This window comes from Gorilla gorilla, chromosome 2 (genome assembly GCF_029281585.2).
Source record: "Gorilla gorilla gorilla isolate KB3781 chromosome 2, NHGRI_mGorGor1-v2.1_pri, whole genome shotgun sequence".
Lineage (NCBI taxonomy): Eukaryota > Metazoa > Chordata > Mammalia > Primates > Hominidae > Gorilla > Gorilla gorilla.
The window spans coordinates 212458444-212470789 of NC_086017.1; positions in this window are offsets into that span (position 1 = coordinate 212458444).

Sequence of the window (12346 nt, forward strand, 5' to 3'; positions counted from 1 at the left end):
TCCATCTTTATACAGATGGCGGTGTAGACATTTCCATCTTTAGACAGATGTCGGTGTAGATATTTCCATGTTTACACAGATGGCGGTGTAGATTTTTCAATGTTTACAAAGATAGCGGTGTAGATATTTCCATGTTTATACAGAGAGCGGTGTAGATATTTCCATGTTCATACAGATGGCGGTGTAGATAATTACCATGCTTATAGAGATGGCAGTATAGTTATTTCCATGCTTATACAGGTGACGGTGTAGTTATTTCCATCTTTATACAGATGGCGGTGTAGATATTTCCATCTTTATACAGATGGCGGTGTAGATATTTCCATGTTCATACACAGGGCGGTGTAGGTATTTCCATCTTTATACAGATGGCGGTGTAGATATTTCCATGTTTATACAGATGGCAGTGTAGGTATTTCCATGTTTATAGAGATGGCGGTGTAGATATTTCCATGTTTTTAGACATGACGGTGTAGATATATCCATGTTTATACAGATAGCGGTGTAGATATTTCCATGTTTATACAGTTAGCTGTGTATATATTTCCATCGTTATACAGATGGCGGTGTAGATATTTCCATGTTCATACAGATGGCGGTGTAGATATTTCCATGTTTATACAGATAGCTGTGTAGATATTTGCATCTTTATACAGATGGCCGTGTAGATATTTCCAGGTTTATACAGAAGGCGGTGTAGATATTTCCATGTTGGTACAGATGGCGGTGTAGATATATCCATGTTTATACAGATGGCGATGTAGATATTTCCATGTTTATACAGATGGCGGTATAGGTATTTCCAAGTTTATAGAGATGGCGGTGTAGATATTTCCATGTTTATAGAGATAGCGGTGTAGTTATTTCCTTTTTAATAGGCATAGCGGTGTAGATATTGCCATGTTTATAGAGATAGCGGTGTAGATATTTCCATGTTTACAGAGATAGAGGTGTAGATATTTCCTTGTTTATAGAGATAGCGGTGTAGATATTTCCATGTTTATACAGATGGCGGTGTAGATATTTTCATCCTTATACAGATAGCGGTGTAGATATTTCCATGTTCATAGAGATGGCGGTGTAGATATTTCCAAGTTCATACAGATGGCGGTGTAGATATTTCCATGTTTTTAGACATGACGGTGTAGATATATCCATGTTTATACAGATAGCAGTGTAGATATTTCCATGTTCATACAGTTAGCTGTGTAGATATTTCCATTGTTATACAGATGGCGGTGTAGATATTTCCATGTTCATACAGATGGCGGTGTAGATATTTCCATGTTTATACAGATGACGGTGTAGTTATTTCCATGTTTATACAGTAGGCGGTGTAGATATTTCCATGTTCATACAGATGGCGGTGTAGATATTTCCATGTTTTTAGACATGACGGTGTAGATATATCCATGTTTATACAGATAGCGGTGTAGATATTTCCATGTTTATACAGTTAGCTGTGTAGATATTTCCATCGTTATACAGATGGCGGTGTAGATATTTCCATGTTCATACAGATGGCGGTGTAGATATTTCCATGTTCATACAGATGACGTTGTAGTTATTTCCATGTTTATACAGAAGTCGGTGTAGATATTTCCATGTTTATAGAGATGGCGGTGTAGATATTTCCATGTTTATAGAGATGGCGGTGTAGATATTTCCATGTTTATACAGATAGCGGTGTAGATATTTCCATGTTTATACAGATAGCTGTGTAGATATTTCCATCTTTATACAGATGGCGGTGTAGATATTTCCATGTTTGTACAGATGGCGGTGTAGATATATCCATGTTTATTCAGATGGCGATGTAGATATTTCCATGTTTATACAGATGGCACTGTAGATATTTCCATGTTTATAGAGACGGCGGTGTAGATATTTCCATGTTTATAGATATAGCGGTGTAGTTATTTCCTTTTTAATAGGCATAGCGGTGTAGATATTTCCATGTTTATAGAGATAGAGGTGTAGATATTTCCTTGTTTATACAGATAGCGGTGTAGATATTTCCATGTTTATAGAGATAGCAGTGTAGACATTGCCACGTTTATACAGATAGCGGTGTAGATATTTCCTTGTTTATACAGATAGCGTTGTAGATATTTCCATGTTTATAGAGATAGCGGTGTAGACATTTCCAAATTTATACAGATAGCGATGTAGATATTTAAAGGTTCATACCGATGGTGGTGTAGATATTTCCATTTGTATTCAGATAACGGTGTAGATATTTCCATGTTTGTACAGATGGTGGAGTAGATATTTCCATCTTTATACAGATGGGGGTGTAGGTATTTCCATGTTCATAGAGATGGCGGTATAGATATTTCCATGTTTTTAGACAAGGCGGTGTAGATATATCCAAGTTTATACAGATAGCGGTGTAGATATTTCCATGTTTACTGAGATAGAGGTGTAGATATTTCCTTGTTTATAGAGATAGCGGTGTGGATACTTCCATGTTTATACAGATGGCGGTGTAGATATTTCCATCCTTATACAGATAGCTGTGTAGATATTTCCATGTTCATAGAGATGGCGGTGTAGATATTTCCATGTTCATACAGATGGCGGTGTAGACATTTTCATGTTTTTAGACATGACGGTGTTGATATATCCATGTTTATACAGATAGCAGTGTAGATATTTCCATGTTCATACAGTTAGCTGTGTAGATATTTCCATCATTATACAGATGGCGGTGTAGATATTTCCGTGTTCACTGATGGCGGTGTAGATATTTCCATGTTTATACAGATGACGGTGTAGATATTTCCATGTTTATACAGAAGGCGGTGTAGATATTTCCATGTTCATACAGATGGCGGTGTAGATATTTCCATGTTTTTAGACATGACGGTGTAGATATATCCATGTTTTTACAGATAGGGTTGTAGATATTTCCATGTTTATACAGTTAGCTGTGTAGATATTTCCATCGTTATACAGATGGCGGTGTAGATATTTCCATGTTCATACAGATGGCGGTGTAGATATTTCCATGTTTATACAGATGACCGTGTAGTTATTTCCATGTTTATACAGAAGTCGGTGTAGATATTTCCATGTTTATAGAGATGGCGGTGTAGATATTTCCATGTTTATAGAGATGGCGGTGTAGATATTTCGAGGTTTATACAGATGGTGGTGTAGGTATTTCCATGTTTATACAGATAGCGGTGTAGATATTTCCATGTTTATACAGATAGCTGTGTAGATATTTCCATCTTTATACAGATGGCGGTGTTGATATTTCCATGTTTATACAGAAGGCGGTGTAGATATTTCCATGTTTGTACAGATGGCGGTGTAGATATATCCATATTTATACAGATGGCGATGTAGATATTTCCATGTTTATACAGATGGCGGTGTAGGTATTTCCATGTTTATAGAGATGGCGGTGTAGATATTTCCATGTTTATAGATATAGCGGTGTAGTTATTTCCTTTTTAATAGGCATAGCGGTGTAGATATTTCCATGTTTATAGAGATAGAGGTGTAGATATTTCCTTGTTTATACAGATAGCGGTGTAGATATTTCCATGTTTATAGAGATAGCGGTGTAGACATTGCCACGTTTATACAGATAGCGGTGTAGATATTTCCTTGTTTATACAGATAGCGGTGTAGATATTTCCATGTTTATAGAGATAGCGGTGTAGACATTTCCAAATTTATACAGATAGCGATGTAGATATTTAAAGGTTCATACCGATGGTGGTGTAGATATTTCCATTCGTATTCAGATAACGGTGTAGATATTTCCATGTTTGTACAGATGGTGGAGTAGATATTTCCATCTTTATACAGATGGGGGTGTAGGTATTTCCATGTTCATAGAGATGGCGGTATAGATATTTCCATGTTTTTAGACATGGCGGTGTAGATATATCCATGTTTATACAGATAGCGGTGTAGATATTTCCATGTTTACAGAGATAGAGGTGTAGATATTTCCTTGTTTATAGAGATAGCGGTGTAGATACTTCCATGTTTATACAGATGGCGGTGTAGATATTTCCATCCTTATACAGATAGCGGTGTAGATATTTCCATGTTCATAGAGATGGCGGTGTAGATATTTCCATGTTCATACAGATGGCGGTGTAGATATTTTCATGTTTTTAGACATGACGGTGTTGATATATCCATGTTTATACAGATAGCAGTGTAGATATTTCCATGTTCATACAGTTAGCTGTGTAGATATTTCCATCATTATACAGATGGCGGTGTAGATATTTCCGTGTTCACTGATGGCGGTGTAGATATTTCCATGTTTATACAGATGACGGTGTAGATATTTCCATGTTTATACAGAAGGCGGTGTAGATATTTCCATGTTCATACAGATGGTGGTGTAGATATTTCCATGTTTTTAGACATGACGGTGTAGATATATCCATGTTTTTACAGATAGGGTTGTAGATATTTCCATGTTTATACAGTTAGCTGTGTAGATATTTCCATCGTTATACAGATGGCGGTGTAGATATTTCCATGTTCATACAGATGGCGGTATAGATATTTCCATGTTTATACAGATGACCGTGTAGTTATTTCCATGTTTACACAGAAGTCGGTGTAGATATTTCCATGTTTATAGAGATGGCGGTGTAGATATTTCCATGTTTATAGAGATGGCGGTGTAGATATTTCGAGGTTTATACAGATGGTGGTGTAGGTATTTCCATGTTTATACAGATAGCGGTGTAGATATTTCCATGTTTATACAGATAGCTGTGTAGATATTTCCATCTTTATACAGATGGCGGTGTAGATATTTCCATGTTTATACAGAAGGCGGTGTAGATATTTCCACGTTTGTACAGATGGCGGTGTAGATATATCCATGTTTATACAGATGGCGATGTAGATATTTCCATGTTTATACAGATGGCGGTGTAGGTATTTCCATGTTTATAGAGATGGCAGTGTAGATATTTCCATGTTTATAGAGATAGCGGTGTAGTTATTTCCTTTTTAATAGGCATAGCGGTGTAGATATTTCCATGTTTATAGAGATAGAGGTGTAGATATTTCCTTGTTTATACAGATAGCGGTGTAGATATTTCCATGTTTATAGAATTAGCGGTCTAGGCATTGCCACGTTTATACAGATAGCGGTGTAGATATTTCCTTGTTTATACAGATAGCGGTGTAGATATTTCCATGTTTATAGAGATAGCGGTGTAGACATTTCCAAATTTATACAGATAGCGGTGTAGATATTTAAAGGTTCATACAGATGGTGGTGTAGATATTTCCATTCGTATTCAGATAGCGGTGTAGATATTTCCATGTTTGTAGAGATGGTGGAGAAGATATTTCCATCTCTATACAGATGGCGGTGTAAGTATTTCCATGTTCATAGAGATGGCGGTGTATATATTTCCATGTTTTTAGACATGGCGGTGTAGATATTTCCATGTTTATACAGATAGCGGTGTAGATATTTCCATGTTTACAGAGATAGAGGTGTAGATATTTCCTTGTTTATAGAGATAGCGGTGTAGATATTTCCATGTTTATACAGATGGCAGTGTAGATATTTCCATCCTTATACAGATAGCGGTGTAGATATTTCCATGTTCATAGAGATGGCGGTGTAGATATTTCCATGTTCATACAGATGGCGGTGTAGTTCTTTCCATGTTTTTAGACTTGACGTTGTAGTTATATCCATGTTTATACAGATAGCAGTGTAGATATTTCCATGTTCATACAGTTAGCTGTGTAGATATTTCCATCGTTATACAGATGGCGGTGTAGATATTTCCATGTTTATACAGATTACGGTGTAGTTATTTCCATGTTTATTCAGAAGGCGGTGTAGGTATTTCCATGTTTATAGAGATGGCGGTGTAGATATTTCCATGTTTATAGAGATGGCGGTGTAGATATTTCCATGTTTATACAGATAGCGGTGTAGATATTTCCATGTTTATACAGATAACTGTGTAGTTATTTCCTTCTTTATACAGATGGCGGTGTAGATATTTCCATGTTTATAGAGATAGCGGTGTAGACATTTCCAAATTTATACAGATAGCGGTGTATATATTTAAAGGTTCATACAGATGGTGGTGTAGATATTTCCATCCTTATACAGATAGCGGTGTAGATATTTCCATGTTTATACAGGTGGCGGTGTAGTTATTTCCCTCTTTATACAGATGGAGGTGTACGTATTTCCATCTTTATACAGATGGCGGTGTAGATATTTCCATGTTCATACACAAGGGGGTGTAGATATTTCCATATTTATACAGATGGCGGTGTAGATATTTCCATGTTTATACAGATGGCAGTGTAGGTATTTCCATGTTTATAGAGATGGCGGTGTAGATATTTTCATGTTTATACAGATAGCTGTGTAGTTATTTCCATCTTTATACAGATGGCAGTGAAGATGTATCCATGTTTATACAGATGGCGGTGTAGATATTTCCATGTTTATAAAGATGGCTGTGTAGATATTTCCATGTTTATAGAGATGGTGGAGTAGATATTTCCATGTTTATAGAGATAGCGGTGTAGTTATTTCCATGTAAATAGGCATAGAGGTGTAGATATTTCCATGTTTATAGAGATAGAGGTGTAGATATTTCCTAGTTTAAAGAGACAGCGGTGTAGATATTTCCATGTTTATAGAGATTGTGGTGTAGACATTTCCACGTTTATACAGTAAGCGGTGTAGATATATCCATGGTCATACAGATGGCGGTGTAGTTATTTCCATCCTTATTCAGATAGCGGTGTAGATATTTCCATGTTTATACAGACGGCGGTGTAGATATTTCCATGTTTATGGAGATGGCGGTGTAGATATTTCCAAATTTATAGAGATAACTGTGCAGTTATTTCAATGTTAATAGGCATAGCGGTGTAGATTTTTCCATGTTTATACAGACAGAGGTGTAGATGTTTCCTTGTTTATACAGATAGCGGTGTAGATAGTTCCATGCTTATAGAGATAGCGGTGTAGACATTTCCAAATTTATAGAGATAGCGGTGTAGATATTTAAAGGTTCATACCCGTGGTGATGTAGATATTTCCATCCTTATACAGATAACAGTGTAGATATTTCCATGTTTATACAGATGGCGGTGTAGGTATTTCCATCTTTATACAGATGGCGGTGTAGATATTTCCATGTTCATTGAGATGGCGGTGTAGATATTTCCATGTTTACAGAGATAGAGGTGTAGATATTTCCTTGTTTATAGAGATAGCGGTGAAGATATTTACATGTTTATACAGATGGCAGTGTAGATATTTCCATCTCTATACAGATGGCGGAGTACATATTTCCATGTTTATACAGATAGCTGTGTAGGTATTTCCATGTTTATACAGATAGTTGTGTAGATATTTATATCTTTATACAAATGGCAGTGTAGATATTTCCATGTTTATATAGATGGCGGTGTAAATATTTCCATCTTTATACAGATGGCGGTGTAGGTATTTCCATGTTTATAGAGATGGCGGTGTAGATATTTCCATGTTTGTGGAGATAGCGGTGTAGTTATTTCCATGTTAATAGGCATAGCGGTGTAGATATTTCCATGTTTATAGAGATAGAGGTGTAGATATTTCCTTGTTTATACAGATAGCGGTGTATATATTTCCATGTTTATAGGGATAGCGGTGTAGACATTGCCACGTTTATTCAGATAGCGGTGTAGACATTTCCATGTTTATAGAGATGGCGATGTAGATATTTCCATGTTTATACAGATAGCTGTGTAGATATTTCCATCTTTATACAGATGGTGGTGAAGATATTTACATCCTTATACAGACAGCGGTGTAGATATTTCCATGTTTATACAGATGGCGGTGTAGATATTTCCATATTTATAGAGATGGCAGTGTAGATATTTCCATGTTTTTGGAGATAATGGTGTAGTTATTTCCATAATAATAGGCATAGCGGTGTAGATATTTCTATGTTTATAGAGACAGAGGTGTAGATATTTCCTTGTTTATACAGATAGCGGTGTAGATATTTTTATGTTTATAGAGATAGCGGTGTAGACATTTCCAAATTTATACAGATAGTGGTGTAGATATTTAAAGGTTCATACAGATGGTGGTGACGATATTTCCATTCTTATACAGATAGCTTTGTAGATATTTCCATGTTTGTACAGATGGCGGAGTAGATATTTCCATTTTTATACAGATGGCGGTGTAGATATTTCCATGTTCATAGAGATGGCGGTGTATATATTTCCATGTTTTTAGACATGGCTGTGTAGTTATTTCCATGTTTATACAGATAGCGGTGTAGATTTTTCCATGTTTACAGAGATAGAGGTGTAGATATTTCCTTCTTTATAGAGATAGCAGTGTAGATATTTCCATGTTTATACAGATGGCGGTGTAGATATTTCCATGTTTTTAGACATGACGGTGTAGATATATCCATGTTTTTACAGATAGGGTTGTAGATATTTCCATGTTTATACAGTTAGCTGTGTAGATATTTCCATCGTTATACAGATGGCGGTGTAGATATTTCCATGTTCATACAGATGGCGGTGTAGATATTTCCATGTTTATACAGATGACCGTGTAGTTATTTCCATGTTTATACAGAAGTCGGTGTAGATATTTCCATGTTTATAGAGATGGCGGTGTAGATATTTCCATGTTTATAGAGATGGCGGTGTAGATATTTCGAGGTTTATACAGATGGTGGTGTAGGTATTTCCATGTTTATACAGATAGCGGTGTAGATATTTCCATGTTTATACAGATAGCTGTGTAGATATTTCCATCTTTATACAGATGGCGGTGTTGTTATTTCCATGTTTATACAGAAGGCGGTGTAGATATTTCCATGTTTGTACAGATGGCGGTGTAGATATATCCATATTTATACAGATGGCGATGTAGATATTTCCATGTTTATACAGATGGCGGTGTAGGTATTTCCATGTTTATAGAGATGGCGGTGTAGATATTTCCATGTTTATAGATATAGCGGTGTAGTTATTTCCTTTTTAATAGGCATAGCGGTGTAGATATTTCCATGTTTATAGAGATAGAGGTGTAGATATTTCCTTGTTTATACAGATAGCGGTGTAGATATTTCCATGTTTATAGAGATAGCGGTGTAGACATTGCCACGTTTATACAGATAGCGGTGTAGATATTTCCTTGTTTATACAGATAGCGGTGTAGATATTTCCATGTTTATAGAGATAGCGGTGTAGACATTTCCAAATTTATACAGATAGCGATGTAGATATTTAAAGGTTCATACCGATGGTGGTGTAGATATTTCCATTCGTATTCAGATAACGGTGTAGATATTTCCATGTTTGTACAGATGGTGGAGTAGATATTTCCATCTTTATACAGATGGGGGTGTAGGTATTTCCATGTTCATAGAGATGGCGGTATAGATATTTCCATGTTTTTAGACATGGCGGTGTAGATATATCCATGTTTATACAGATAGCGGTGTAGATATTTCCATGTTTACAGAGATAGAGGTGTAGATATTTCCTTGTTTATAGAGATAGCGGTGTAGATACTTCCATGTTTATACAGATGGCGGTGTAGATATTTCCATCCTTATACAGATAGCGGTGTAGATATTTCCATGTTCATAGAGATGGCGGTGTAGATATTTCCATGTTCATACAGATGGCGGTGTAGATATTTTCATGTTTTTAGACATGACGGTGTTGATATATCCATGTTTATACAGATAGCAGTGTAGATATTTCCATGTTCATACAGTTAGCTGTGTAGATATTTCCATCATTATACAGATGGCGGTGTAGATATTTCCGTGTTCACTGATGGCGGTGTAGATATTTCCATGTTTATACAGATGACGGTGTAGATATTTCCATGTTTATACAGAAGGCGGTGTAGATATTTCCATGTTCATACAGATGGCGGTGTAGATATTTCCATGTTTTTAGACATGACGGTGTAGATATATCCATGTTTTTACAGATAGGGTTGTAGATATTTCCATGTTTATACAGTTAGCTGTGTAGATATTTCCATCGTTATACAGATGGCGGTGTAGATATTTCCATGTTCATACAGATGGCGGTATAGATATTTCCATGTTTATACAGATGACCGTGTAGTTATTTCCATGTTTACACAGAAGTCGGTGTAGATATTTCCATGTTTATAGAGATGGCGGTGTAGATATTTCCATGTTTATAGAGATGGCGGTGTAGATATTTCGAGGTTTATACAGATGGTGGTGTAGGTATTTCCATGTTTATACAGATAGCGGTGTAGATATTTCCATGTTTATACAGATAGCTGTGTAGATATTTCCAACTTTATACAGATGGCGGTGTAGATATTTCCATGTTTATACAGAAGGCGGTGTAGATATTTCCACGTTTGTACAGATGGCGGTGTAGATATATCCATGTTTATACAGATGGCGATGTAGATATTTCCATGTTTATACAGATGGCGGTGTAGGTATTTCCATGTTTATAGAGATGGCAGTGTAGATATTTCCATGTTTATAGAGATAGCGGTGTAGTTATTTCCTTTTTAATAGGCATAGCGGTGTAGATATTTCCATGTTTATAGAGATAGAGGTGTAGATATTTCCTTGTTTATACAGATAGCGGTGTAGATATTTCCATGTTTATAGAATTAGCGGTCTAGGCATTGCCACGTTTATACAGATAGCGGTGTAGATATTTCCTTGTTTATACAGATAGCGGTGTAGATATTTCCATGTTTATAGAGATAGCGGTGTAGACATTTCCAAATTTATACAGATAGCGGTGTAGATATTTAAAGGTTCATACAGATGGTGGTGTAGATATTTCCATTCGTATTCAGATAGCGGTGTAGATATTTCCATGTTTGTAGAGATGGTGGAGAAGATATTTCCATCTCTATACAGATGGCGGTGTAAGTATTTCCATGTTCATAGAGATGGCGGTGTATATATTTCCATGTTTTTAGACATGGCGGTGTAGATATTTCCATGTTTATACAGATAGCGGTGTAGATATTTCCATGTTTACAGAGATAGAGGTGTAGATATTTCCTTGTTTATAGAGATAGCGGTGTAGATATTTCCATGTTTATACAGATGGCAGTGTAGATATTTCCATCCTTATACAGATAGCGGTGTAGATATTTCCATGTTCATAGAGATGGCGGTGTAGATATTTCCATGTTCATACAGATGGCGGTGTAGTTATTTCCATGTTTTTAGACTTGACGTTGTAGTTATATCCATGTTTATACAGATAGCAGTGTAGATATTTCCATGTTCATACAGTTAGCTGTGTAGATATTTCCATCGTTATACAGATGGCGGTGTAGATATTTCCATGTTTATACAGATTACGGTGTAGTTATTTCCATGTTTATTCAGAAGGCGGTGTAGGTATTTCCATGTTTATAGAGATGGCGGTGTAGATATTTCCATGTTTATAGAGATGGCGGTGTAGATATTTCCATGTTTATACAGATAGCGGTGTAGATATTTCCATGTTTATACAGATAACTGTGTAGTTATTTCCTTCTTTATACAGATGGCGGTGTAGATATTTCCATGTTTATAGAGATAGCGGTGTAGACATTTCCAAATTTATACAGATAGCGGTGTATATATTTAAAGGTTCATACAGATGGTGGTGTAGATATTTCCATCCTTATACAGATAGCGGTGTAGATATTTCCATGTTTATACAGGTGGCGGTGTAGTTATTTCCATCTTTATACAGATGGAGGTGTACGTATTTCCATCTTTATACAGATGGCGGTGTAGATATTTCCATGTTCATACACAAGGGGGTGTAGATATTTCCATATTTATACAGATGGCGGTGTAGATATTTCCATGTTTATACAGATGGCAGTGTAGGTATTTCCATGTTTATAGAGATGGCGGTGTAGATATTTTCATGTTTATACAGATAGCTGTGTAGTTATTTCCATCTTTATACAGATGGCAGTGAAGATGTATCCATGTTTATACAGATGGCGGTGTAGATATTTCCATGTTTATAAAGATGGCTGTGTAGATATTTCCATGTTTATAGAGATGGTGGAGTAGATATTTCCATGTTTATAGAGATAGCGGTGTAGTTATTTCCATGTAAATAGGCATAGAGGTGTAGATATTTCCATGTTTATAGAGATAGAGGTGTAGATATTTCCTAGTTTAAAGAGACAGCGGTGTAGATATTTCCATGTTTATAGAGATTGTGGTGTAGACATTTCCACGTTTATATAGTAAGCGGTGTAGATATATCCATGGTCATACAGATGGCGGTGTAGTTATTTCCATCCTTATTCAGATAGCGGTGTAGATAT